General features: G+C 42.2%; 1 protein-coding gene and 1 long non-coding RNA gene across 16 annotated transcripts in view; one reads left to right on the top strand and one right to left on the bottom strand.

Annotated features, from left to right (window-relative positions):
- ADCYAP1R1 (ADCYAP receptor type I) overlaps positions 1–26784 on the bottom strand; it is a 144512-nt gene extending 117728 nt beyond the window's left edge. For 5 of the 15 annotated variants that reach the window (XM_064639460.1, XM_064639417.1, XM_064639430.1 and 2 more), the window contains exon 1: positions 26200–26783. The gene's annotated coding sequence lies outside the window, so the exon portion shown is untranslated. Of the gene's footprint in view, positions 1–22563; positions 22757–25312; positions 25334–26199 lie in introns of those variants that run through there. The other 10 variants (XM_064639436.1, XM_064639447.1, XM_064639454.1 and 7 more) reach the window with 5 other exon arrangements.
- On the top strand, positions 16525–18108 carry LOC135404790 (uncharacterized). The gene is made up of 3 exons (XR_010425724.1): positions 16525–16734; positions 17409–17519; positions 17996–18108. It is a non-coding gene; the product is annotated as an uncharacterized LOC135404790 (long non-coding RNA).
- Positions 26785–27070: the final 286 nt, after the last annotated feature.

Here is a 27070-nt window from a genome sequence, read left to right as displayed (position 1 = left end):
AGGACTTTGCGTGTCTCCTTCTTGAACTTCTTGAGGTTCCTCTCTCCCTGTTTCTCAAGCCTGTCCAGTTCCCTCTGGATAACAGCAAACCCAACCACTTGGTCTATCAACCACTGCTCTTTAATCTGTGTAACCTTCAACCTTCCTGAAGGTGTCCCCTGTCCCATTATCCAGGTCATTAATGAGGACATTAAGCAGCATTGCCACATCCAAATGTCAGAGCTTTATAGTTCAGTCCAAACTACCCAGACTGTCTTAACAGTCAGTGGAGAAGATGGATCCTCAGGGAGCAATTTCTATACCCTAAAGCTTGATTCCTTAAGAGCAGGTTGGATCTTCCACCTGGTCTAGTGGAAGGTGTCCCTGCCCATGACAGAGGATTGGACTAAATGACCTTTAAAAGGTCCTTTCTAACTCAAATTATTCTGTGATTCCATGACATTATGCCTAATTTTGGACAAAGTGACTTACTCCTCTGAAAGAGTAATTTTCCCCCCTCTGTTTACTCAGGCTGATGAGGGCAAACAAAACAAATTCCATTCCCAAAGTTTGAGACACCAAAGCACTATTGTGAGTAAAACAGAGCTCTGATTTCCCTCTTTGTCACAGCCTTTTCCCACTTTCAGTACTATCTTTATTCCTTTTAACACAGCCTAGTAACTTCCATGTATGTTTTACTTCAGCTGTCCCCAACTACAATTTTGGTGGAATAGGGTTTTTTTTTATTTTCTTTTGAGTGGTTTCAATTAAATTGAAATTCCCTGAAGATGTAAGAGCACTATAATTTCTCCTTACAAAGTACACCCCTTATCACTTCTGTTTAACCTGACAGCTCTTGTATTTCCTATTTCCTAGTATCTCAAAAAAAAAAAAAATCTAAAACTATTCTAAAACAGATTTTAATGTGTTGCTCAGCCAATTCAAGAAAGATATCCAAATCTGAACTTTCTGAAGATCTGAATAATTTCTTGATTATCTGCAAATTTTGCTATCATACTGTTCATTTGCAGACCTTACCTAAGACTGGGCTGCTGTAGCTTCTTCTGGCACTCACCATTATTTTGGAGGAAGAATCACATACTCCTGGTCTTCTGTTTTGTCTTTGTTTAGGGGTTAGACACACAAAAAAAATTTTACAGCTTACAAGCTACTTATGTCACACCCGATACCCAGTAAATACACATGTACCTCTTGGTTCCCATCAAATTCATGGTTATAAGGTTGAATTTTGGTTTAGTTTTGTGTTCAAGCTGTTTCACTGCAGTCACCACCAGTCACAGAGCACACACAACAAGCTGCCATACGCCAGTAGGTGTGGAAGCTTTTTAAATTAAGGTAAATCTGTCATGTTTGGCCCACTCAGCTCTTGTGATCTCAGCTGATGCCTGCTTTTCCTCAAGGTAGAGTCCTTCTTTAGTAAAGGCAGATTTAGAAACTATTTGAAAGTCCAAATCCACTATATCCTATCCCTTCATACATGTGATCATAATGCCCAGACTTTCCTGAGCTCTGAAACTTTGTGCTCTTCTGGGACAGTGTATAAAACTAAACAACACTTCATTTTTTTTAAACAAACTCCAGTTAAAATGCCTGACTTTTATAAGTAATAAAAATCATCATGATATAACAACTCCTCTCCTTCTTATTTTGCTGCTTCACCCATACAGCTCTGATGAAACATTGAAGGTTAATGACATCTAGATTTTGGATATCTGGGTATTTTGACACTGAATGTCTGTTGGAACTGTTCCTTCAGGCTCTCTGAAAATTCAGATGGACACAAGTGGATCAATCATCTAGAGGTCAAGATTTTCTAGCTCATCTTTGCAACTAGAGCAGCTACAGACTCACGAGAGCAGAAAGTATGGAATACAATTCATAACTCCCTGGGCACAGGATTGCTATTCTTGGCAGGTTTCCCACATAACATCACCGATAAAATCCTTGCTTTGATTGACATTATTTTCCCTGTTCACTTATCTGTCAGATTTATTGTGCCCTTATGTTGTTTGTGTCCCCAGAGACCCGGGGAAACGACCTGACTTTGTGACTGAAGACCGTGGACACTCAGCTGCAGGGAAATAATTGCAAATTACCACACATTTAGGAAGCATCAGGCAAAGTAAAAAAAAAAAAAAAATTGTATGAGAAGTTTCCACCTTCGCAGCAGATCAATTATCCTTTGGAAGCATCTGCAGTATATGTGATGCTTCATAGCTAATATGAAACTAATATGGGATCATAAAGGTAACGAGGTACTGCTCCATTCCAGCAGAGCTTTAAGTGCTGCTTGGCAAGGTCCTTCAAAATTATTACTCCACAACCAGTAAAATGTGTTCTCTATCTGGCATATCAATGTTTTGCAAGAACTACTTGTTTGATTTGCTTCCCTTGACTGGTGGTCTGGGTTTTCTGCCCTGGCTGTAGGTGTAAATATTGGTTTTTTATGATTCATAGGGGCTTGTAAGCACTCTAAGATGTCCATCAACATGGCCATCAGTCCCTGCTTTGAACCTGCTCAGCACATGTTGAGCAGACATCTATCACAGGCACAGGAAAGAGGAAGAGCAGGAAAATGCAGCTCTGGACCACAGCCTTTTATTCCCATTGTCTCTGAAGATCATCCCAAGAGCAACACTTCTATGGTACTTTCCAACCCACTCCTTAACTCAAAATACTATGTTTACTGGAATGTGGTGCCACTCTTAACACCCTTAATTAACTCTCTTGATGTGCTGAGCTGATTATCTTGGGATCAAGCTGTCATTGCTCCCCAGACATAAGCCAGTCTCTGTGCAAGGTGCTCTCAGCTGGAAGGAAACACCAAGGGGATCTTAAAGAAGACATTCCACTATTTAGGACAGGCAGACTCCAGAGGAGTGTCTCTGGTGCTGGTGATGGACCCAGGGCCAAGACACAGTCTCTGAGCTCCAGCAACAGCACAAGCACCTCTTATCACCCCTGGGAAACAATTCTACCCTTCCTGTCTGAAAGCAGGACAAAAGTAATAAAATAAGCAATGAAAGGGATTTATCTGTTGATTTGGAAGGTGAGAAATACAATGAGCAGCTGCCTGATGCCAAATGAATAAATATGTGATGGTGTGAAGAAAACAGCCTGATATAACCTTGCTATTGAGAAAAGAGTGCTTGGAAGAGTGGGAAAATTGCCAAGGTAATCTGAGAGGATGATCAAATGATCTTTCTTTGCCTCATATGTATAATTCCTTATTTTCCAAGGCAAAGTCAGAGGCATTCTGAATACAACAGCTCCTACTTCCCTGAGCATTCTGAGTTGGCAACCTGTGCTATGCCCCAGATGAATATCCACCATCCTCCTCCACACTTCTAACCAACAACATAGAAAGCTTTCATGGGCCAAACTTCAGCCCATCTTGATAAAAATAAAAAAAAATAAAAAAAAGAACAATATGTTTCTCAATTTCTTGCTGGGTAGAGAAAAAGATACCCCTGTTATTGTGATTCCCCAAGTGCATATTGTCCAGTTCTCAAGGAAATGTATCCCACGACAGACCAGGCACTACAATCCTGTCTCTTCCATCTTTAGGGAGGTGAAAATCTCTTTTTTTTTTTGTTTTCTTTTTTTTATGACAATGCCTTTTTTTTAACAGTTTCACTCTATTACATTGAAAGATAAAGCTAGGTCACTGCATGGGCACGAGGAAATTGCATAATTCCTTTTTTTTCCTCCATGCTCCTTTCCTATTTTCCTCCTTTTCTGTTGCATCTCTTACAGCCTGAGCTCCCCCAGCTGTGTTCCATCTCGTGGTTAATGAACTCATTACATTTGGACAATATTAGGACCTTCCACAGCACGTATTCTTGCAGCAGCAGGGATGGAAATTCAAGTCACATAAATTTGGCTGTCTGAAAGTGAAACATCTCTATCCAAGCTATTTTCTCTCAGCTCCATCCACAGTGAAGGAATAATGAGCAAGTCACCTCAGCAGCACATGGCTTTGCCTTGCTCTGGGACAAAGTGCTACTCATCTTGGCACAGCAAGAGCTAATAAAGCAGAAAACAGTTTGATTAGCTCAGGAGAGTCTGTGTTGAGTAGGCACAGCCCTGAGAATAGCAGAAGTATTAAAAAAAAAGGAGGAAGAAAAGCAGTTGAAATCAAAATCAGCTTTGGGACAAGACGTTAAGCTGGGAATTAGAAGAAAACTTTGAACTCTCAGCAGAACAAAAGCCCTGAAAATGCCTCCCAGAGAGAGGAGGATGGTAAAAAAAACACTTAGAATTTTGAGAGGACGTGAATATTTTGTAAACTGATTCCTCTGACACGTGGAATTTTGCAGTGCTAATAGTTAGAGGTTTCCGAACACATGGGCTCTGACTCGGAACTGGATCCCATCCAGTCGCCTTAAAGCACGGAGTAAACTCATGTCTCTGCAAGGAGGAAAAGTGCATTGAGGAAAGTGGAATATGTTCTTGGCCCTTCCTGCTCCCAGTAATCTGGAGGCTGTGAAGGTTCCAGAGCTTTTCTTGGTGGTGGAGGATGGCAGTGATGGCAGCTGAGACACGTGGACAGACACGAGGAGTTCAGGCCTCAGTAGAAAAGCTCTGAACTTCCAGGTAATAAGTGACAGGACCAGAGAAATGGCCCCAGGTTGTGACACAGGAGATTTAGACTGGATATTAGGAAAAATGTCTTCAGTGAAAGGGTGGTCAGGCATTGGAACAGGCTGCCCAGGGCAGTGGTGGAATCACCACCCCTGGAGGTGTTCCAAAGGTGTGGGGATGTGGCACCTGAGGACAGGTTTTAGTGGTGAACGTGGTGGCACTGAGTTCATGGTTGGACTCGATGGTCTTGGAGGTCTTTCCCAACCCAAATAATTCTATGATTATGATAGTTCCCACTCATGCAAAAGACAGTCCAAATTTCCTTCTTTTGGTCTGACACAGAAAAAAAAATGAGTCTAGAAAAAATATTGTGTGACTCTTTCTTTCTTTCTTCCTTTCTTTCTTCTTTTTCTTTCTTTCTTTCTTTTTTTCTTGCTTTCTTTCTTCTTCCTTTCTTTCTTCCTTCCCTTCTTTTTTCCTTTCTTCCTTCCTTCCTTTTTCTTTCTTTCTTTCTCTTTTTCCTTTTCTTTCTTTGTTTCCTTCTTTCCTTCCTTCTTTCCTTCCTCCTTCCTTCCTTCCTTTACTTCCTTTCAGTAGGTTACAAAGCCAAGCCCTTTGCACTCTACCTCATGAAGCAATGTCATATTAAATGACATGGTGACAATTGCAGACAATCCCAACCCTCTGAGCCCTCTCTTTTAGTTTGTCTCTAGGTAGTTTGTTTTATGAAAAATCTGTAACTCCAAATAACTCTGGTAGCATTTCAAAATTATTTCACATTATAAAACTAAGTTTTAGGTTACCAGAGTTCAGAACACTGATGATGTCTTAGCTGAGGTCATATTTTGGGGTGCCCAGTACCTTAAAAGAGTGTGAATGCCCATGACTTACAGCAGTGAAGCCTCATATGGTGATTGCTTTTTAAAAACCAAAATCTAGATAATGTAAATATTCAGCTTAATTCATAAACCACTGCTTCACTGTCACTTTAAATTAAGTAGCTCCACTACTTCTAGAAGAGAAAAGTAAATATAAATGAACTGAAGTGATTAGTTCCCACAGAATCATCTTTTCACCCTGTGATTAAAAGTTGTTATTTCTATAGTCGTCTTCATGATCTGCTCATGGATTTCCAGATGAGAGTTCTAGAAGATAAGCTGGCAAAAGGGTACCCTATAAGGTGGCAAAATATGTTCCTAAGGGAATACCTAGGAAAGTCAGAGCAATGCAAGATCAAAACAGTTTAATATAAACATACAAGCACATGCAAAATTTGAGATATTATGTGTTCTCTTATTTTATTAATTCGAGAGGTGTCAAAAAACCCCAGAACTAAAGCCATCAAAACACAACAAGAAGAGATCAGGTGTATCCATTGTAACACAATATAATTAATTCTGTGGAACTCAAATTTCCTTCAATCTTATCTACAGCAGTTCTGTGACCAGGAGTCAACGGGAACTATAAAAAGGGGGTAATTTTCCTCTGTTGGATGTGGCTGTTGAGGTGAAACCTGGAAATCCTGATTATGGGTATTAAGACGTTTGATGATGAAGTTTATAAATTGACAGGATGGTCACTGGATCAGATGCAGCCCAACTTGGGATGATTCACATTTTCCTTTAGGAATCACGTGGAACTGGAATATCCCTTGTGGCCCAGAAAACAACCAAAATGTTGTTCCTCTCCATTGGATAGCTTTGTCATTTTGTCATCATGTATTCCCAGTAAAACCTAGGATTCTAAAGATGTAAATTCAATCAACCTGAAATCCTCCTCTTCTCCAAAATGCCCACTGCTCTGTTTTAATTGGGTTGACTCATGTTTCAAAGACACAGCGAAAATCCTCTCTCCCCACGGGTGGTCCTTCAGAGCCTTGGGTGAGAGTTCTCTCATTAAAATTGTACTTCTAAAACTGAGCTAATTTCTACAGATTCCTTGGATAGTCCCTGAGACACAATCAGCACAACCCACAGAGTTCAGAGCATATGTTAGATTATCCTAAATTATGTTTTTCAAAGCAGCAGATTAATTATGCCCTATTTCTATATATTTTCCATCAGGAAGGAGGGAGAGAATGAGGGGAAAAAAGTGATAGAATTGAGACAGACACACAGCATTAAAAGGTTCAGTCCAAACAAACTTTGCCAAAGCTACACTCAGCTGATTAGCAGCATCTTATAGTGGGCAGCAAATTAAGGTCAAATCATATGAAGTGTGTAGTAACAGGTTTTTTATTGCTGCTGGAGGCTCCTCCCTTTACTTTCCTCACATCAGATCAAGTCTAAATTCTGTTCAGGTCTTCATTCACACCCATCCTGTTTTAATATGCAATTGAAGCTCAGCTGAAATGACACTGAAAAAACACCATCATCATCATGTGTCTTTCAAATGCTTTGGGGATGAAGCTCTGACCCTCTAGAAACCCTTTAGGACAAAGGATTTTGCCCCAAGATTTCACAATTTCACCAGAGTGTATAATAGCATTCTATTATTTTATTCTATTCTATTATTATAAATTCTCCAATATTCCCCTACTTCCTTGGATGCTCTATGGAGAGGATTTATCCTAAGATTTTAAAATACCTCCAAGAACAGTGCTGCAGGCACAGCTTCACAAGTTGGTTTCTCACAGAAACACAGGATCTGCCCATCCTGGTCAGCCTTTGAGAAAAACTTTTGAAAACAATGGGAACATTTCCTAATATCAAATCTAAAGAAAAGCAAGCTAAGAAAGACAAAGCTTTATTGATCTCCAGCTCAGCAGCCTCCAGAGGATGGAATCTATTAAGACAAGAACTAAAGGTGTTCCAAAGCCTTCATTTCTGCAGGGCTGCATTATTAATGACCCTCATGGCTGCAGGTGGCCCAGAGCTACATGCAAGGAGCCTCTCTGGGTTTTCTCATCCCAAAAGACAACTAAAGAGAGGATTAAAGGTGAACCAGAACAACAAAATAAAGGAGAGACCACCAGTGGTACGCGAGAGTCAGCAAAACCTGGGGCAAAGTTTAATGGTTCATCTGTGCATTGGTAACCTTGGAGACATCCATGGTTTTACACACAAAAGCAATCCTAGGAATTAGGAACTGGTAGCACAGAATAACTCTGAGTTATCTTCACATAATTCCTGGCTCATCCCAGTCTGGTGATCTGGCATCTCAAAGTCTTTTGTGTTGTCCCTTGGGGATGCATTCTGCACCCAAGACCAGCTTTCGTTGGAGGCACTGGCCAAAAAAAACACCACCAAAAAATAAACCCTATAAAAACCAAACCTTCTGCATGCAGTAGAAAAGGTGAATTCACATTTTATGGTATTTCTTTCCTCACATCCCAGAGTTCATGTCTGTCCCTGGGGTTTGTTGCCAGCTGGAGTTGATGAGGCATGGGATGAGTTTGTGTGTTTTTCTGAAACCTGTGTCTCACTGGGGAGATCAAGGCAGGGACACAAAGGAAAGGAAGGGAATGATCTTCCCTCAGTAAATAAAACTAAATGTCTGATAACCTGAAATCAGCACAGTGTGAGGCTGTTTTGGACAGGCAGAATAAATTTTGTGATGGAGTCTGGGTAGGTTGGTACACAGAGGACTCTCCAGGGCACAGCTTGGCTGCCATTAACATGACCAAAGAACTGGATATTTTATTGAGCATTGTTTTATTCGGGAACAGCCATGAAATGAAAACTCTGCGTGAGGCAGAGAATAATTTTTTCCAAAAATATTTTGCACATTTTGGGTGTGTGCAGGTCTCCCACTTAGACAAAACCAAAAGTTTGTGGCATGGATTCAGATGTCCTTTGGGTTGTTTAATTTCATCTAGAATTGCTTGACTCTAAGTGTTTACAAAATCTTCCTTGATGGGCCATAACCACAGGTTTTACAGAAATAATTCTGGCTCATATTCTGCACAGGAGTGGTAGTATTCTGTGTTATCTACGAGACAGCAATGGAAATAAACATAATTTTAAATCAAAATAATTTTAAATCAAAATAACATGAAAATAACTCTTCTAAAAAACCAAACCAAACCAAAACACAACAAAAAAAAATCCCAAACCCAACCCAAACATTAAGGCTTACAGGTCATAAATTTGTAGGTGAATAAATCCTAATAGCTATTCGGTGACAGTCATCCAGCTCCAATCCAAAAGACCATCACCAGCACCTCTCTAAAACGGAAATTCATCTGTTTTTCTTTTTCCCTTGCCTTTTTGATGTGTTTTCCAAAGCAAACCAAATGCCCCAGTTTGCTCACACATGTAGGGACCTCCTGAAGACAATCTACATCTCTGAAGACAAAAGTAGCAGCTTCTGCTGAGTGACTTGAGTGAGAAATGAGGACACTGAGTACTTCCCATCTAGGTGGCTTCAGTATTACAGGCACACACAGGATTAATTTAGCTCTGAGTACCAACTGTACCTCCTCTTATCACTATTATAAGGAATAACACAACATTCTCTTTTTCACTCTTTCAGGATGCTTTCCTTTCAACTCTTTTAAGTTATTAGTGCTTGTTTGCATTAGCAGAAAGATAGTTGAAATTTCTGCATGTAAGAACATGTGAATTCCTTCCTTGTGCTGACCCTCTGGAGAAATGAGTTGTCCAGCACTGTAAATAAACCCACAGGAGTGCTCTGAAAGACTGCCAGTTCTTCACACCTGTATTAGGCTGTGGACATCTCTCTCCCCAGCTGTAGCCATGCTGAAAAGAACATTAATCCCAGTCAGCTTGGAGACACTAATCCTTGCTGCTCTGCCTCCCATCTGCCCGACGTAGGAGCATTGCCTAACCCAATTTACTCCAGATAAACTGGATTAGCTTCAATATTGGGCAAATTTAGATTAGGTATTAGGAAGGAATTCTTCCCTGGGAAGGTGGTGAAGCCCTGGCACAGGTTATCCAGAGAAGTTGTGGCTGTCCCATCCCTGGAAGTGTCCAAGATCAGCTTGGATGGGGCTTGAAGCAACCTGGGCTAGTGGAAGGTGTCCCTGCCGTGACGAGGGCATTGGAACGAGATGATCTTTAAAGTCCATTCCAACCCAAACCACTCTTTGTTTCTCCAGTTCTGTGATTCTGCGATAAAATAAGGCTTTGCTAACAGGGCCAGTGGGATTGGATTCAGGGAATACTCTCCCTAAACCTGAATCTTCTTAAACTTGAATCTGCTCAGCAGCAGATTCAGGAGGTGGTGATGAGATGATGGAGTTGGTTGGAATGATGGTGTCTTCAGGCAATTTCAGGGTTGCAAAACAACTGCACAGACTTCAGACTTCAAAACTCATAAGCCCAAGGTTTACAACACAACTGTTTGGGTTTTTTCCCTTTTTCTTCTAAGGACTATTCCTTATTTCTGATGTTCATAATTTTAACCAGAAAATGGTAGATTCATTTTGCCATTCTTGACAGAGCAGGTGAAAACTGGGCTTAGTAATGCACACATTCTAATTTTCTGACTAGAAACATTTTTCAGGGAAAAAAAAATGGAACAAATTCTCCTGCTATATCATTTGCCATTTAATTGATATGTTGGTGTCACACAAACGGTGCATTGTCAGTTCAATTCGTTCAACTCTTGTTGTGCTACTTGTTTTCACCCCTCCTTACTTCCCCCTTCCCCAATACATAACCAATATATCATTTTGCATCCCATGTGGGATTTCTCTGCTCTAACCTAGTAAATCTTTTAATTCCTAATTTGCTATTCTGCTCTAATAGATTCACCCATGAAAGAGCCTGGAAGGCTGAAGCTGAGAAAAATCACTTTCATTTTCTCAGCTACTTCTGAGTGGTTTAAATGTAAAATACACATGCAGTGCACAGTTTGGGATCTCAGATTTTTATCATCCAAGCGTTGCAGAACTGAGTCAAACCTGATCAGGTTTTTGATGAAAGGATAAAGATTCAAGTCTAGGCTGGAACCACTTAATAATGGTGAGATACAGAAAAAAAAGTAGTTGCATAACAGCAAGGAACAGTTCACGAGAGAGGCTGAAATTTGGCTCCAAATCACTGGTGGGAAATGTGGATATCAGCACAACTTGTCCAAAGCAGGGCTTAGAGATTAATTAACCTTGCTGTTTAGTTATCAGGGATTGCCATTTGAATTACTGATTCAAATCAAAGTGCTAAAATAGTGAATGGACAATCTATATTTAATCATAAATACTATTTCTGTTTGTCATTTACATTTTTAGCTTCCCCCCCCCAAAAAAAGAAAGGTTGATTGACAAGTGATTTGGGAGACAGGGTTTGAAAATTCTTTTTTATGACTGGGGAATGTATTTCAGGAAGATTTTAAATGGATACATATATCCTAATTTCTTTTTTTAAGTTCATTTTGCCATATTGGTCCAAGCCATATGGTTCATTCTGATTTACTTTTTAGCAATTCATAATTTAATTATGAATTACTGTCTAAGAATTGAGGAGGAATTAAAAACACATTTGGAAATGCACACAGAGAATGCTTTAAGCCCCTCAGCTCTGCATGAGGAAGGAAAAACAAAGTTCCTCATGACATTGAATTTTATTTATAATTATGTGGTGTCCTGAACAAGGGAAGTATCATGTGGTGTTACTGAACTGACTGTACTGCTCCTGGTCAAAGAGTTCTTCCCAGCTAATTATTAGCATTAAAATTATAAGCAGAGATATTTTAATCTCTTTCTACTGTTAATAAAAAAAGCCTGACACCCCCATTGCATGAATCATATTTTGACTTCAGTCACTTATTTGGTTAAAGAGGAAGCTTATAGTAACTGCTCTCCTAATTCAGATATGATAATAGAGTTTGCAATTTTTTTTCCATTAGCACATTGTGACCTCTAAAGGTTCTCCCAGCTTCCAAACTGCACATTATTTGTGATGGTTTCAGTCAGCCTTGTTTTCCTGGAAATCAAAGCTGAATTCCTCTGATTGTGCTCAGGGGCTTTAATTGTCAGGATGCAGAGTGGGTGTTCGTCCTACAGGGTTTCTTCAGCAAAGACTAAAAAAAATTAGTCTTGTTGCTACAGCAGTCCCATTCTGCAGCTAATTCCAGGTCACAGCAGTCCCATTCTGCAGCTAATTCCAGGTCATCCCCTTGAAGGGATGTCCCATCCCTGGAAGTGTTCAAGACCTGGCTGGAATGGGGCTCTGAGCTACCTGGAAGTTGTCCCTGCCCATGACAGGGGGTTGGAACAAGATGTTCTTTGAGGTCCCTTCCAACCCATTCTCTAGGATTCTATGATAATTTCTGCTTTCCCCACAAATCAGGTTTCAAAATTTCTTTTCAAAATTTACTGTGAATGGTGACAAATATGAAGGCTGAAGACTTTTGAGAGATTTGTCTCTCAAGAATAATTTCAAGTTTTAGTTGTTTTTGTGGTTTTTTTTTCCATTTCACTTCCCAAATCTCTCCTGTTACAAGCCTAATTTTGGGATTGGTGAGTACCTTCCACAGGAGTGGGGTTGGCTTTAAGGTGTACCCACCCTCTCTGCCTCACAGCAGGGAGAACCTCTCAGCTTGCTACCATTTACTAGACACATTAGAATCCTCCAAGATCTCTTCCTTCGGCTCCCACAGTGTCTGTGGATTTAAAAATGCCAACAGCACTAAGACAGACAGACCCTTATTATAATAAAATAAATCTGATGTGCCAATGTGAGCTACAAAAGAGAGAAGAAAACAACTCAGAAAGGAAAAATACCCTTCTGAAGAGAAGTGCCAGTTGTACTCCGACTTCTGAACATCTCTCGAGCACTGAAAACAGACGTGAAGAAAATGCTCTAAAATTGTTCCTGTTGTTATTGTCACTAAGGAAACAACTTCCCAGGAATCTGCAAGTTGAGTGTACAGACACTTTGATGTGCAGCCAACTCTCTCTTCCAACACACTTCCCAGCTCTCTGGTGAGGCAGGTCTGTCCACCAAGGGAGATCTCTCCTCTCTCCCTCAGCTGAGTCCTGACTTCACGTGGGGGTTGAACTCTGATGCTCCAGAAAAGCCCTAATCCAGACTTGCCACAACATGAGATATCAAAGCACGGAGTCATGACTAAGCCAAGGGATTTTGCCTTAAGATACTCCTCTCTGAATCCAACAGTGCTGCCAGGAGAGCTAGAATAGCACAGGAGCTTGGGAATGTGGGAGGCACGAGGCAGAATTCTCTCTCTCTGCTCGTTTGTGGTGCTTTTTTTCAGCCACACACACCCCCCCCACACACACACACAATAATTGAGATGTGTGCTGGGTTTGGATTGAGGCAAACAGGATGTGTACAAGTTGTTCAACCCCTTCAGCCCTTCAAATAGAGTGACCACCTGCAAACTGCCTATTGGGAATGATGCATGAGATTTGGTAACCCCTGCATTGAGCCCAGGCATTGTTAAGAAGAAGACTAGTTGACCTGTCTGCAAACCCATTCAAAATGCCACACAAGTAGTTTAACATTCATTTAGTAATAATTTAATAACAGGTTAGTGACCAAATTCCAGAAGTCCAGGATGTTCTCTAGTGGTGCAGTTCTCTGCCTGAGCACAGCCAATGTATTCCACAGTTACAGAGTCCCTTATACCACAAGGAACTTGATAAATAACATCTTCTGCTGAAAAACATTCAAACAGGAGCATGCCTGCAGATATCCTCTGTCTGCAGTTCTGCTGCAGACTAAGAAGCAGAGAGTGGCTAAATAAATAGAAAAGAGACACAGCACAGAACAGGCAGCGACTAAGGAGCAGAAGTATTTGTTTAATTGCTGGAGACTAAGCCAAGGCTGAAAGAAAAGGGGCCAAAAAGAGCACATGGAAAGGCTTTACTAATATAAAATCATTTCAGAGCATTTGAGCTTTGAAAATATTTTCTTGTTATCATGGACAGGTGTCCATGTCAGACTCGACTTCCTAAGGCTCCTTGGGTGTGCCAAGGAGGGCTTATGTACGTTTATCCAAGAACCAGAACATCAGAACATCTCCCTGTAGACAAGTTTACTCCTGGTATGTCCCTAACTCTGTGCAGGATACTCCTATTTCCCATCCCCTTGTGTAAAAGGTAATCTGGCACTCTGTAACTCTCCTTTGTGAGGCCTCTGGACTAAAAATGCTTAAAAGGTCTAAAAGCAAAGCTGTTCTGTCCAAGTAAACAGCTGGACCATGGTGAATCCATCTGTCAATGGCACCAATTCAATAACCAGGGAGCAATCCTCTCCCAAGGAAAAAAATCTCTGTGTCCAGCCAGCCAGGAGCCTTTGCTTTTATGTTAAATCCATCACCCACCTTTGGATCAAAAGTGATTTCTCAGCTACTTGTTTGTGAGCAAGAAGGAGCTCAGGGCAGTGAGCTGAGCAGCCAACAACCATCAGTGGTTGTTTCATAGAGGGGGCAAGGAAAAGAAATGGTTTTGATGTTATAAAACACATCAGGTCTGGGACCTTCCTTGGCCTTGAGGTCAAGTCACATGTGATCACTTTTACTCACTCTGCTGAACTGTTTACCACCAGTTAGATTTGTCTCATCCAAACTGTCTGTGAGATCAATCTCTGGGCCATGACGTTCCCTGAGAGTTGGTTGCAACTGTCCCATTTGCCTTATTCATTAAATATTTACACTATTTATTAAATATTGCATAGAGAGCGACACTTTTGGAAACCAGATTCTCCCAGGTTACTGCAGACTGTTGCTGTTCCCCTCCCTTTGGAGCAGTGTAAATGATTATCTGCTTTCCTAACCATTCCCGGCCTCATTGGTATTCCTGACAGAGCCAAGGAAATGCACCACTGCCGAAGAGATCTCAGTGAAAACGCTTTCTTCCCATCCAGGGAGATTCATTTTATCTCGAAGAGACAACAGAAATTTCTGTCACTGTGTGTTGCAGAGATAAAAAGGCACATTGCAGACAGAACCCAAGCAGTTCATAAATGTTTGACGACGAGTCTGTGCCTGTCAGAGCACACGAGAACTCTGACGTGAGCTTTCCTCAGATAATTCCTTAACTACCAATTTAGGATAATGACAGCGATACTTTTAAGAAACCCTTTGGGAGTAGAGTAAGTATTCTCTTTTAAATCCTATATAAATCTGTGAAGGAAATATTTTGATCGTTTATTTTTTGCTTTCAGTCTATTAACTGCGGTGTCCCATCCTCGCCATGGAAGGCCTTTGTTTTGTGAAGGAGAGTTAAGAGAGTGTTTTACAAATCAAAGTGGATCTTCTTCCAGCAACTTCAGAGAGATACTTTGTGAACATTTATAGATAACCAACTCATCCCAGAATCCTGTAATGGATAGTGGAGGGGAAAAAAAAAAAGCTATTTTGGGGTACAAGACATCTGAATGATTTAAAATTTTTCCCTCAGGGAAAAAAAATTGAACTTTATATTCTCATGCTCCTTAGATATATTGTAGAAATTTATATCTATGTAGATATGATGGAGAGAGTCTGTTTACAAGGGCATGTAGTGACCAGACAAGGGAGAATGGTTTAAACTGAAAGAGAATAGGTTTAGACTGAAAATTAGGAAGAAATTCTTCCCTGTGAGGGTGGTGAGCCCCTGGCACAGGTTGCCCAGAGAAGCTGTGGCTGCCCCATCTCTGGAAGTGTCCAAAGCCGGGTTGGACAGGGCTTGGAGCAACCTGGGCTAGTGGAAGGTGTCCCTGCCCATGGCAGGGGGGTGGAATGAGCTGATCTTTAAGGTCCCTTCAAATCCAGGCCACTCTACGATTCTATGATATAAATATCTTACAGAAACCTATCTAAACTGTAACTCTCCAGGTGTCTCGTGCAGGGTGTTGTGCTTTTGCAATGGAACTTCATTGGTGTTGAAGGCACATGCTGAGTAAATCAACAAATGAACAAACAAGTTTCAGTATTTAGGCTGATTTGTCTAAATTATTTATTTTTAAAAAGTTCAAAGAACGTTGGTAGAATATTTGCTAAGAGACATATTGAGAAATCAGGATCATGTCTCGTTTATTCAATGGTACTGTAGCAAGGCCAAGTTGCAACAAGCAGGAAGAACATACCTGACAAACATTTCAGCATTGCTGACACAAATAACATGATTCCTCCCCTCACCTCATTGCCCAGCACTGCACAGGAGCTCTTCCAAAGCTGCTCACAGGAAATTAAAAGGGAAAACTCAAAACAGCAGGTGGAGCAATGTGCAGGTCACCCTGCTTTGTATTGTAACTCCTGGGTCACTGAAGACAGTAGTCCACTGATAGAGACTATAAAGAATAAGGTGTGGGATCATATAGAGCATTTTGTAAAGCCAGCCATGAAAATACAGAGCTGCCAGTCATGGAGCTCATCTTAATGTTGGAAGAGTCTTAATCCCTACCGGACAAAGAGGAAGCACAGCAAAGAAGGATACTTAATGATAACAGCACATGGGGGAGTGGAAAGTACTTGAAGGAACGTGAATTCACTCTTTTGCCCATTGGATTATTAAATGGACTGTCAAATCACTATGGATTATTTTGCTGAGAGTGGAAGAGTTTATATCTTAGAGATGAGAACTTTATGGAATGCTTAGGGCAGCTTTAGGTGATGTCACTTCTCTACTGGGTTCAATTCAGAACCCATTAGATTTTTATTTGTTCATGTTCCCTGACATCAGTAATTTTTCTTAGCCTTATTTATCTTAGAGGAGCAAAAATTGCCACAAAGGTTAATACAATCCTCAGAAGTGCTGAAAATCAAGGCAGGAGGATGTTGGGAAAACATTCTGATCTGGGTATCTCCACCAGCCAAGGAAGCAAAGTCTTGAGATGCATTTTGAGGAAAGATGGAGATTATTATTTTCTTTAGTAAGAAAAGAAATTCTTGGAGATTATTACCTTCTTTTATCAGAGAGTGGCGAGGCCCTGGAACAAGTTGCCCAGAGAAGCTGTGGCTGCCCCATCTCTGCAAGTGTCCAAGGCCAGGTTGGATGGGGTTTGGAGCCACCTGGGATAGCAGAAGGTGTCCCTGCCCATGTCAGGGGGTTGGAATGGGCCCTTTGCAACTCAAACCATTCTGTGACTCCATGATTCCATGATTCTATGATTCTGTGTTGAGGACACTTGCAGAGATGTGAAACAAGGGAGGCTCAGCCATCTCCAAGTCTTTCCTCTTCCTTTTTGTCATTCCTGATGCAAATGCTCTTCCTGGACATTTCTGTACAGACTGGGATCTCTGGTCTGTTCTTCTACCTGTTGCAGGCTAAAATAGACACTGGGATCCTAAAGCTGGTGATTTTCCTGTCACACAGAACTAGCAGCACAGCAGGATGATGCATTTTGGACACAGCAGAGGTTATAGAAAAATTCTGCATGTTGGAACCAGCCTGCGAATCACAACCTGTAACGTTTTGGGTTAAAGCTCTCAGAGCTGATTTAAAAAATGCAAGTTTGAACAAGCTGCTAAAGAGAGTGATATGGATTAGCTTGGCCATGCTCTGAGACACACCTGCATATTCCTTCCAATCTGGCCAGTTTACATGGAATGGGGAGATCTGTTCACTTTTTTCTTGGATCATCTTGTCTGGCTTTCCTGGCTCTTCCACAGCACTCACTGCCCAGAATTCCCCCATAGTTAATGGAGGTAAAAAGGATGTCCAATTCACGTGAATTATTTGAGAAACCTAGTCTGGGATCAAAATAATTGAAATCTGGATTCCACAGATTTCATTGTTGCAAAGGCAACATTCAATAAATGCCTTTTAATCCCACCCAGAAATCTGCACACATAAAAACATTGTATTTTAGAGCAAGTACTTAGAGGAGAAACAAAAGGGAAATTATATAAAATTATATATGATTGCCAGAAAATTCAGACAACCTCTGTTTAAATGAAAGTGTTTTTCAATTTAGACATTATGGTATATGACATGCAGCAGGCAATAATCTGTCAGTTCATGAAGAATAATATCAAGTGAGAGTTTCTCCAGCCAGCGAAGAAATGAACAGTGTGTCAATGTTCACGTGAACTTCTTTCTCACCTTTTAAGAAAATAGCCATGACTTCCAAATTATCTAAGTTGTCCAGTTGAGCTTTCCCATTGTTGTTTTAATACCCACATTTTTAATGACATTTCACACACTGATCTTCTGGCTGTGAATAGATTTGGCAACGGGTCACATCCATGGTACTGCATAATGCAGCAGTGGTGGACATGAAACCACTGCAAAATATGCATAATCTATTTATTGAAGTTTGTCTCAGAAGGTCTTTGGAAGTAGTGAAGCAGTTAATTATGCCCTTGTTGTTCTAATTCAGTAGGGACAGTGGGAAGGAAAGCAAGAGGTCAATTTAGTGAGACAATAAAGTCAAAAGGGAGACTCTTAGTCTGGACAATCCATTTTTATTTTTGCTAGGAAGATGTGAGATTTGTTTTGCCAGATGAAGATGCTACAGGTAAAGTGGATTCTGGAAAGTAAACAGAAACTTTTTTCTTTCAGGGAGAGTTTCATCAGAGGTTTTTCCAAACTGATGCACACAAATCTCCCCAGAAGAGTTTGAGATGCTCCATCTATCAGAATGACATTAAACCCTGGTGTTTTGAAACTCTGAATAGGTCATGTTTTGCTTTAATCACCTTGGAGCCACCTCTATGATTTGTGGAGACAGAGAAAATGCCAGAAAAATGAAAGCAGACGAAAGCAACACAAACCTTCACCAAAGAAAGTGTGTGGTTGACAGTCTTCATTCAAAAAAGGAGAGTTTGGAGAAACTGAAACAATCAGGTTGTAAAGGCAACAGCACTTTTGGATCTGGACAAAAGGTCTTTTTGCATTAAAAATGCTAAATTCCAGGGAACCCACATCTCAAGGTAGCTGGGAAAAGGACTCTCAAGGAAAAACTCCAGACTGAAGCTGGTGAATGACAAACATTCAAAGAATCCAGTTCTTCCTCTTCCTAGAAGGAGAGAGCAAGCTGAGCAACAAAAGAATTGTGTCTTGGACACCCAAAATGTCAGGATGAAGTCAGAATATTCAGCCAAGCTGTCAGAGGAAACTGAAGTCAGATCATAGGTGTGAATCCAGCACATCTGCTGTGGATTGACCTTTTCCTCTGCTTGAGATTAAGATGACAGTGATGCACAGATGAAGGGAGAATGGTGAGGTATCAGGGCAGAGCCAGCATGGACCAGTGAGTTGTGCAAGGAAACAGGCTGAGAACAATTCAGTGTGAATTAAATAGGGAGAAACACACCCCCTGGATTATTCAAGCACGGGATAACCAGGAGCTGCCTGTGGCAGCTGAATCTGGAGAAAGGCAAATGCAGTCTCAAGGTTGTCTCAGGAAATGTCCAAGAATGATTTGCAGCCAAATAGATATACATGCAATGTAGTAATTCAGTAATTCTTCTCTGGCCCAGTATCTTTCCTGTGATCCTGAGACAGCAACACAAAAGGGTATTTCCAAGCCCTGCACATATAAAAATCAAATAACTCTTTGTGTGCGTGGTAAGAGCACCGTGTCCAAGATTTGATCAGTCTCATTCTAAACCATCAGGAGGGATCAGAAACCCAGGACAGAATTCAGACTGCAGATTAAACCATCTTAGTGGTATTTATTGAAGACTTGTTAGGCTAAAGAGCTACAGAGCTCAGTCTATAATAGATAAATGTATTTATCTGTATTGACTGGGCACTGGCCAGGGGCCAGAATCAGTAGCCTAAACGCTGGTGTTTGGTGCACCAATACCCCAGGGGATTTAACCTGCCCTCACACAGAGGGGAAATGATGTGCTGTAGATAAACATCATGCCTACAGATCCCTAATGGGTGTTAGATACCCCAGAGGATTTCAAAAGACACTTAACACCTATGTTTAAGTGACTGAATCACGTCTTAAATCTCCTTTTACTATAACAGGAGTTTCTGTACTTGGGTACAGGTAGACACATCAAAACCCACACCTGTCTTTAGGTGTCTTGATCTGTGAGCTGAATCCCATTTCTGGTCAGCTTGATAGAAAAATATCTTAGCAAAAGAGACCTGCAAGTCTTCCATACAGAGGAAAGGGAATGAGCTGAATACCAGAGGTGAATATCTGTCAGGGGCACACTTGCTGGGGGAACCACAAAGGCCCTGACATGCTTTTCTTCTCCTCTTCTGAATAAAACTCAGACTTTGGTAGCCTGTGAAGGCTCTTTGCTATCACCATTATTACAACATCCAGCTGTGGTACAAAGAACAAGTCAGAGAACAAAAAGCTGGAGAATACAGAGCAGTGTCCAGAGGCTTGAACACTGCAGAGAAACAACTTCCACATGGCTGATATTGGCTTTTCATGCTGCTCTCTCTGCAGCCACCAAGAGCTGCTCTGTAATGAAGTTTGTTCCAGCTGTTCACCCACTGCCTGTAATCATCTCTAACTGACCCATTCAGCAGCACAAAAAGCCCATCCAAGCTGTCAAACTCCACGCAACCCCAGTGAATGAGTGTGGCTTGTGGCATCTGAGGCTGCAGTGGCAGCTGTGACACATTCCCAGCCTTAGTCATGAAGAGCTTGAGCATCTGCAGGATTTCGGATGCTCTCTCATCTCCTCTGCATCTTAAGCTGGAGCACAAAACTCCTGGAAGGGATCCAAAGATCCAGCTCTCTAAACCACAGGAAATGAGTAACTTTACTAACTTTAACTTGGGTCTTTATATAATGCACTTGTGCTGGCTTCTTTAGAGAGTTTGTTTCTAGGCCAAGAGAGAAAGTTCTGTTGTGTGTCCAAAATCTTAGATGCACACTAAGCCCAAGCTCCTATTTGGCTTTTGGTACTAATTATATCAATTTAAGAATTTAGATACGTATAAAATGTCATTATAAAAATATTTCTTTTTAAAAGGAAATGCTTTATACTTATGACCATGAACATGCCATTTTATATTTTTGCTAGAAATAAAAAAAAACTTCTGTAAACCTACTGCAAAAATGGGACAGTAAGAACAGAAACAAAAATGTTGTGAGTTAATAAAGTCTTTCCATTCCAGGAAAAGGAATTAATAGTTAAGGATCTCTTAGCTATTTTCAACTCCCTTTCCAAATATATATAATTTCTTTCTGCTGCAGGGAAATGTATCTCTTACAACTTTAACTCCAGCCTACATATCACTGTGTTCGGAGAGGTTTATGTTTTTATTTTTTTTTTACATTATTTGGATTTCAGCAAACAATTTTAAAGGCCATAATTAAGGAGGAAGGTGTTAATTAAATCTATTTATCAGTGGACTTTGTTAGCTTAGGACAGAGGGTGAATGTGTTAAAATAAAAAAAGCATTTAGCCATTGATATATGGCAAAAAGCTGGCTTTTAGGTCACCTAGTTCTAAGCATCACAAGTGCTCCAAGCTGGTTAAAATGTATTTCACAAGGTGCCAACCCTAAGCTAATGAGGTCTGGTCAGCATTCATCTCCGTCTTCGTGCAACTTCCAGCCCCCCATTCACAAGCAGGAGATATTAGATGAGATCTGGAGGTTTGCACAGCTCCTGGCTGGCTCAGAGAACAGGCAGGGGGGGTTTGCATCTGCCTGCAGAAAATCCTGTGGCTGTCCTGGATGTCTCCCCGGGGTGATGCTTCCCCACCTGTTCACAAAATTACACATGAGCTTCAGTTGGCAAATCCCTCTTAGTAATTGGACAGAAGGAGGAAGTGTCAATACACTAAGGAAGCCTCTGAGGTTTAAAAAAATCAATGAATCATTAAAAAAAAAAAAAAGACAACTAGATAGGAGGTTGCCTGGACATGTGGCATGAATTCTCCAACAGCTGAGTCTGCCCTTCATTGAGTAAAGGGAAAATGTGGGTGAGGAAAATGTGGGGTCCCCCACAGAGATCTTGAGCTTTTCATAAAACTCACCACCTATCACAGTTTGCTATTCCCATGAGCTGGCAAAATATTACCAGCCTTCCCCTCTGAGCAAAGATGGGAGCAAGAGATGAATCCCACTCCATGGAGATGCCTCTGAGACACCATGGAAGGATCCACCTCACTGGTTGTGGATGTGTCTCTGAGTCAGCTGCTGCAAGAACATCCATGGGGTGACTCATCTGACCCACTTCAGGCTGGGATGAACCCCCCTCCTCACTTCCAATACAGGGAATTAGGGGGATTGGTTTGGATGTGACCATTTAGTTTTCAGATGCTTAAGTGAGAGTAGATGAACATTATCCAGGCAGCCAAACATTCCTGAATGAGAAAGCCTTCCTCTTCATGAAGTGCCAAGGACCATTGAGGGCCAAGTTTTCACCTTGAGAAAGAGGAAATTTTTACCCCTCCACTACTCAAAGATGGACTTGATGATACACCTACTGTCCAGCAATTAAAAGCTTCATCCAATCAGGTTTCCCTTCAATAAAGAGTTTTTCCTTAATAATCTTCACAGAATCAGATGGGATAATATACTCTCGCTTGCAGTGAGAGAAAGAATCAAAACGTGCCTCGTTCTGAGGAACAAATGAATAAAAATAAAAAATCTGGGCTATTAACCCACCACACAGATTAAAACAGCTCTTCCTGCCCTAACTCTCAGCTCCATTTAGCAAACCAACAAATCATAGATAACAGACTATAATTATCCTTCCATTTGCAGCTCCTGAGCAATCGTGACCCAGCCATCTCTAATGGGGTGCAAAAGCCACTCTGGCTGAGGCTTCTTGGGAAATGCCTCAACACTGGATGGACAAACCTACAAACAGATGTGGCAGATGTTTAATGTTGTATGTTCAGTAAGGAGCTCTTGGGCTTCAATATCCCCAATGTGTTATAAAATAAATTATTATTGCTGTTGCCATAACTATTATTAAGAAGAATTCGACCATATACATATTTATCCCCCCTTTCTGTCAGTTTTAGAGTGAAGTATGAATTGCATTAACAAAAATTAGAATTGCTGAGTTAATTTGTTGGGTTTTGGTGTTTGTTCTCTTTTTTAAAAAGGGCATTAAGCAGAGGTCACACCTTTTAAAACTTGTTTTAAAATAACATGGCAATTAAATGGATCAGAGCAGTTTCAGAGCATAATCCTACCTTAAGCCATCCAAGAGTAAAATATGACACCTGAATGAGCAGGGATGAGACTTTCAGGATGTCTCCAGGGCAGATTAATGTCAGATGCAAATCAGCTCATTCCATGGGGTGATTATCTCAGAAGAATTTGTATTCAGCAGTAGCCCGGAACCAGAGCAGCAACCGAGTCCCTGCAACTGCATCCGTGTCCTTCTGCAGGACCCTTCCCAAGGGAATATTCCTCAGCACAACAGCCATGTCAGCTTTAAATGCTCTGTGTGATGACGCTCCTGCCTTTTCTTTAGAAGATGGAACAGTTTGCCATAAGAAGTTCAACCCTGAAATTACTAATCCTGCTCTAGAGGTGAGCCCACCAGTTTGCACGGGAACACAGTCAATGAGCTGCAGTGAGTTACATAAACAAGGCTGGAACAATCCAGTGAGTTTTATACACATTCCTGATTTGTTTTGTGGGGGTAAAAAGTCAAGGCTAAGGAGGCAGATCAATAAACTGACAGAGCAAAAGGTGGGCAGAGAATCAAACACCGGCAAAGCAATGGGGTGAGGACATTCTGCCGTGAAGCTTCTGAAAAAAACAAAAATCTGCTTCTCTTCCCATGTATTTGTGCCCACTCAATTACAATCCAAACAGCGTCTCAGCAGCCACAGCAGACACGTGAATCCCAGTACTTGTGGAAAACTACCAAATACCTTTCTGTATGCAAAGCATTTCTTAAGAACAGAACAAGTTCAGCACACCAAGGGAACTGGGAAAGTGTCTCATCGGGGATGCTGTGTACTGGGAAGCAGGAATATTCTGAAACAGCTTGTTTCAGTGGTGCTGCAGCTAACCCTGATGATACAGGAACAGCAAAGATGACTTTTAAGTTGTGGATGGGAAAAAAGAGGGATTTGCTCACTGCTCCATTTACATCCCTTTTAGTAGAGTTGTTCCACTTCTGTCCTGATGTGGAAAACTCACCCCAAAATCCCGCTGTTTGCGGTATGTACCAAATCACAGGTGGTTTGAGATGGCTGGAGGTGAAAGGAGAAGAGGGATTGGAAACCAAGGAACATGAGCCAACAAAAAAATTCACTTCATTGACTTAAAGGTTGTGGTTGCACCCCCTGGGCCAAGGAATGGGGTGAAATAAAATCCAGTATCTCCTCTGACTTCTATGTCCTTGCATCAGTTTAACTCTCCTGAAAACAGTGCCAAATGAATAACCCCTATGTTAAATCAGAACTAACTGTTACAGACCTGATATCTCTGTAGATCTCTCTGCCAGAGATGAATTAGAACATGATCCTGTCCTGAGTTTGCTTTTTCTCAGTGATTCTTCACTCAAATAGTCTGCTTTCATTTAAAGATAATTTTAGGAAATAGACTGTTTGTACTAAGTGTGCTCAGAAAGGAAGGAAAGGAAAACAAAATCTGCTACATTGGAATGAATCAGCTTGGGGACACAGGTCTCAACTTCTCAAAGGCATAGGCACATATGGAACTCAACCCCGGAAAAAAATATCTCCAGGATGCCAGCTCAGTCAGCCAAATGAAGAGAGATGTGATGCACAAAGGTCTGAGTGTGATCAACAGCACAGCCCACAATCTCAGAAGTCTCTGGTTCTCTCTCCCTGGTATCATCCCACTACAAAGCTCCTGCCTTGGTGTTTGTGAGCTTCCCAAACACACCAACAGCAGATCTGGACAGATCTGTGTGGCTTTGGCCCCGCCGTGCAAACAACAGACATCCTAAACCTACAGGGAGGAAGGAGCCCTCCAATTCCTCACAGGGACCCCAAGGAATGATGGAAGGCTAAAGCCAAGGAGCCATCACAAGGCTAATTCTCTGTTTAAAGAGAAATAAGTGTATTTATCACACAGAAAGCCCCCCTTGACCTTTGAGCCTGTGCAGTGTCAATGGTTATCCTTCCAGTCATGTGCACATGCCTCCGACTGGAGAAAACAAAACCACCAGAAACCTTCCACTCCTGGATGAGATGAACTGCCTGGACAATGACAGATGCTATTACCTGGACAATAAGAGATCAACTGGAGCTGTTCTGAATGACAACAAAGCAGCAACCACTGCCTGCAGCACAGAGGGACAGGAGGGGATAAAGGTACAAGACCACAACCCAAAACTGTAACCAGGACAACAAGCAGACATATCAACTTTAATCCAACTCCCATTATTGCACTGTCCAGCATTCCTTAATTACCCACCAAATTGCAGCAGCGTTGCCTTACCCACCCCACAGGACAACTTCTTCTGAGCCACCTCCAGCGTGCTTTGCATTGGCCAAAGACAGATGCTTGTATAACACGTTCCTTCTCTGCAGCTACACCAGCAGCACTTTAAGGAGTTTGCCTTCCTTCTGTCCTTAGCCTCAAGTAACCAAACATTCCCTTTGATCAGCCACGGGAACATTTTCCTGCTGTACCTGACCAGCGCTGCATAGGCTGAACAGAGAAGTGAGGTGGCCGTGCACCCAAAGAACAGCAAAGGAAAACCTCTTTGTTGTTTGTTGACTCCAACAGATTAAATAAAAATATCCCAAAAGCTCCTTCACTTCCATGTTGTCTTATCAGTCCAGCACTTGCACTGTAATTAACAGGCACCAGAGGGATGGTAACTGATATTACCCTGGGAAAGAATCAGGTCACTTTGCTGCCTTTTTCACTTTAGTTAATATTTCCTTCTTATTTATAGTTCCCTCCTCTGCTACTCCAGTATATCCTTCAAGCTAAAGGCCAGATTCTGTTTACCTGAAGATCAGATGCAGAGGAAATCCACTGACTTCCAGGGAGTTCTTTCAGACCTGCTTCTACGTGAGTGGGATGATTGTCTGGTGATAAGCACCGGGATGTCACTAACCAAACCCCCCTTTTCTTTCCCCGGCATTTTCCAGTTCTGAACAACATGCTGCATTATCTCATTATCTTAATCCTCCTGGCTGCAAACTCCTCAGATTCCAACACACACCTGAAGGGTTCACGTCCTAAATTCTCAGCACATCGGAAAAGAGCCTGTCCTGTGAGCCACCCCCCGACTTGAGATGTGCTTTGCATGAAGATGGTCTTATCGGAACCAGCTGTTCAAACCCTGATAAGGAGAAGTGCCCGGAGGCAAGCAGAGGTCAAAGGCACACTGACCGCAACCTCTCCTGCTACCCCACAGGAAAAGCGGGGATGTCCTGGTGCTCTGCTCGGAGGGTGAATCAGAGTTTCTGCGGCAGGTGAAGATGCAGAACTGCACAGGGAGCCGGGGGCTCGGAAATGCCGCCAGCAGCAGCGGGGGCCGTTTAGCAATCACATTTTATTTACCAGCCATATTGTGTTAAAACCAGACGTGATTCCCATACCGAGCGCCTTAACCTGTCACCGCTCGCGAAGGGAGATTGATTTGTTCGGGAAGAGCCAAACCGATCTGGAGGACGCATCCTCCGAGCCTACAGTTGTGCCGGAGGCAGGAAGCCTGCGTGCGATTCCCCGCTAAAGAAGTATTCCCAGGACCTGGGGAAGCGGAGGGAAGAGCCGGTAAATCACTGTCGAGACGAGCCGGCGGGTCCTTCCCGCTTTGCCGCTCTGGCGTCCCCGGGGTCTGGGGATGGGGCAGCACCGGGGGGAGCCGGGGAAGGAAGGAAAGGACTTACCATTGCAGCAGGGATCCGTCCCGGCGCTGGAGATGCCGCATCCCCGTGGTGCGGGGCGGGGCGGGGGCCGCGGGGGGACAGCGGCCGGTCCAGCCCCGCCGGCTCCGCGCTCCCCCCCGGCCGGAGGAGGGGTCGGCGCCTCCGAAGGGAATCCAAATTCCTCCTCCTCCCTCGCCTGCCGGTCATGTCCGAGCTGCCTTTGCTCAGGGGATGGGCCAGCTCCTGGCCGTGAAGGAATTTGCCATCGCTAAAATATTTAAAAAAAAAAAAAAAAAAAAAAAAAAGCAAACAACCACCTAACCAAAAAAAAAAAAATTAAAAAGAAATAGAAAACCAAAGGGGGAGGCGGGATACTTGCAAACTTTGGGGTTTTTTCTCTTTTTTTTTTTTTTCTCTTTTCTTAGGGGAGGCTGTTGGTGCTCAGGGAGGGGCAAGGGACTGAAAGGGTGCTCAGGCTGGCTGAGATGCTCTGCCCGAGTGAGATGCTCCGGTGCGCTCGCCCCTGTCCCTGTGCCTGTGTGTGATTCTCATACCCAGACAATGCTCTGCAAAGCGAGCTGGTCCTGCGGAGAAATGCAAACACCTCCTCCCCCGAGTGCCTGAGGAAAGGGAAAGCGATAGGGAACCAATAGCTTCTCCTTGGCTGCTCTCATTAATATGGAGGAGGAAAAGAAACCAATGAGGAGGAGCAGGAGGAGGGATTTATTCAAATCAAGTTTTTTAAATCAACCCTTTCCCCCTTTTTTTTTTCCTCTCTTCCCATCTCCCCCAAATCTTTCTTCTCCGTGTCACCTCAGCCCCATTTCTCAGAGATTTTTATTTCTTATTTAATTAGTGTGCCAGGGTCAGCAGCAGGCGGCGATGGGAGGGA

This window comes from Pseudopipra pipra, chromosome 1 (assembly GCF_036250125.1).
Source record: "Pseudopipra pipra isolate bDixPip1 chromosome 1, bDixPip1.hap1, whole genome shotgun sequence".
Taxonomy (NCBI): Eukaryota; Metazoa; Chordata; class Aves; order Passeriformes; family Pipridae; genus Pseudopipra; species Pseudopipra pipra.
Note: the sequence above shows the minus strand (reverse complement) of the source record. Positions and strands in the feature narration are given on the sequence as shown.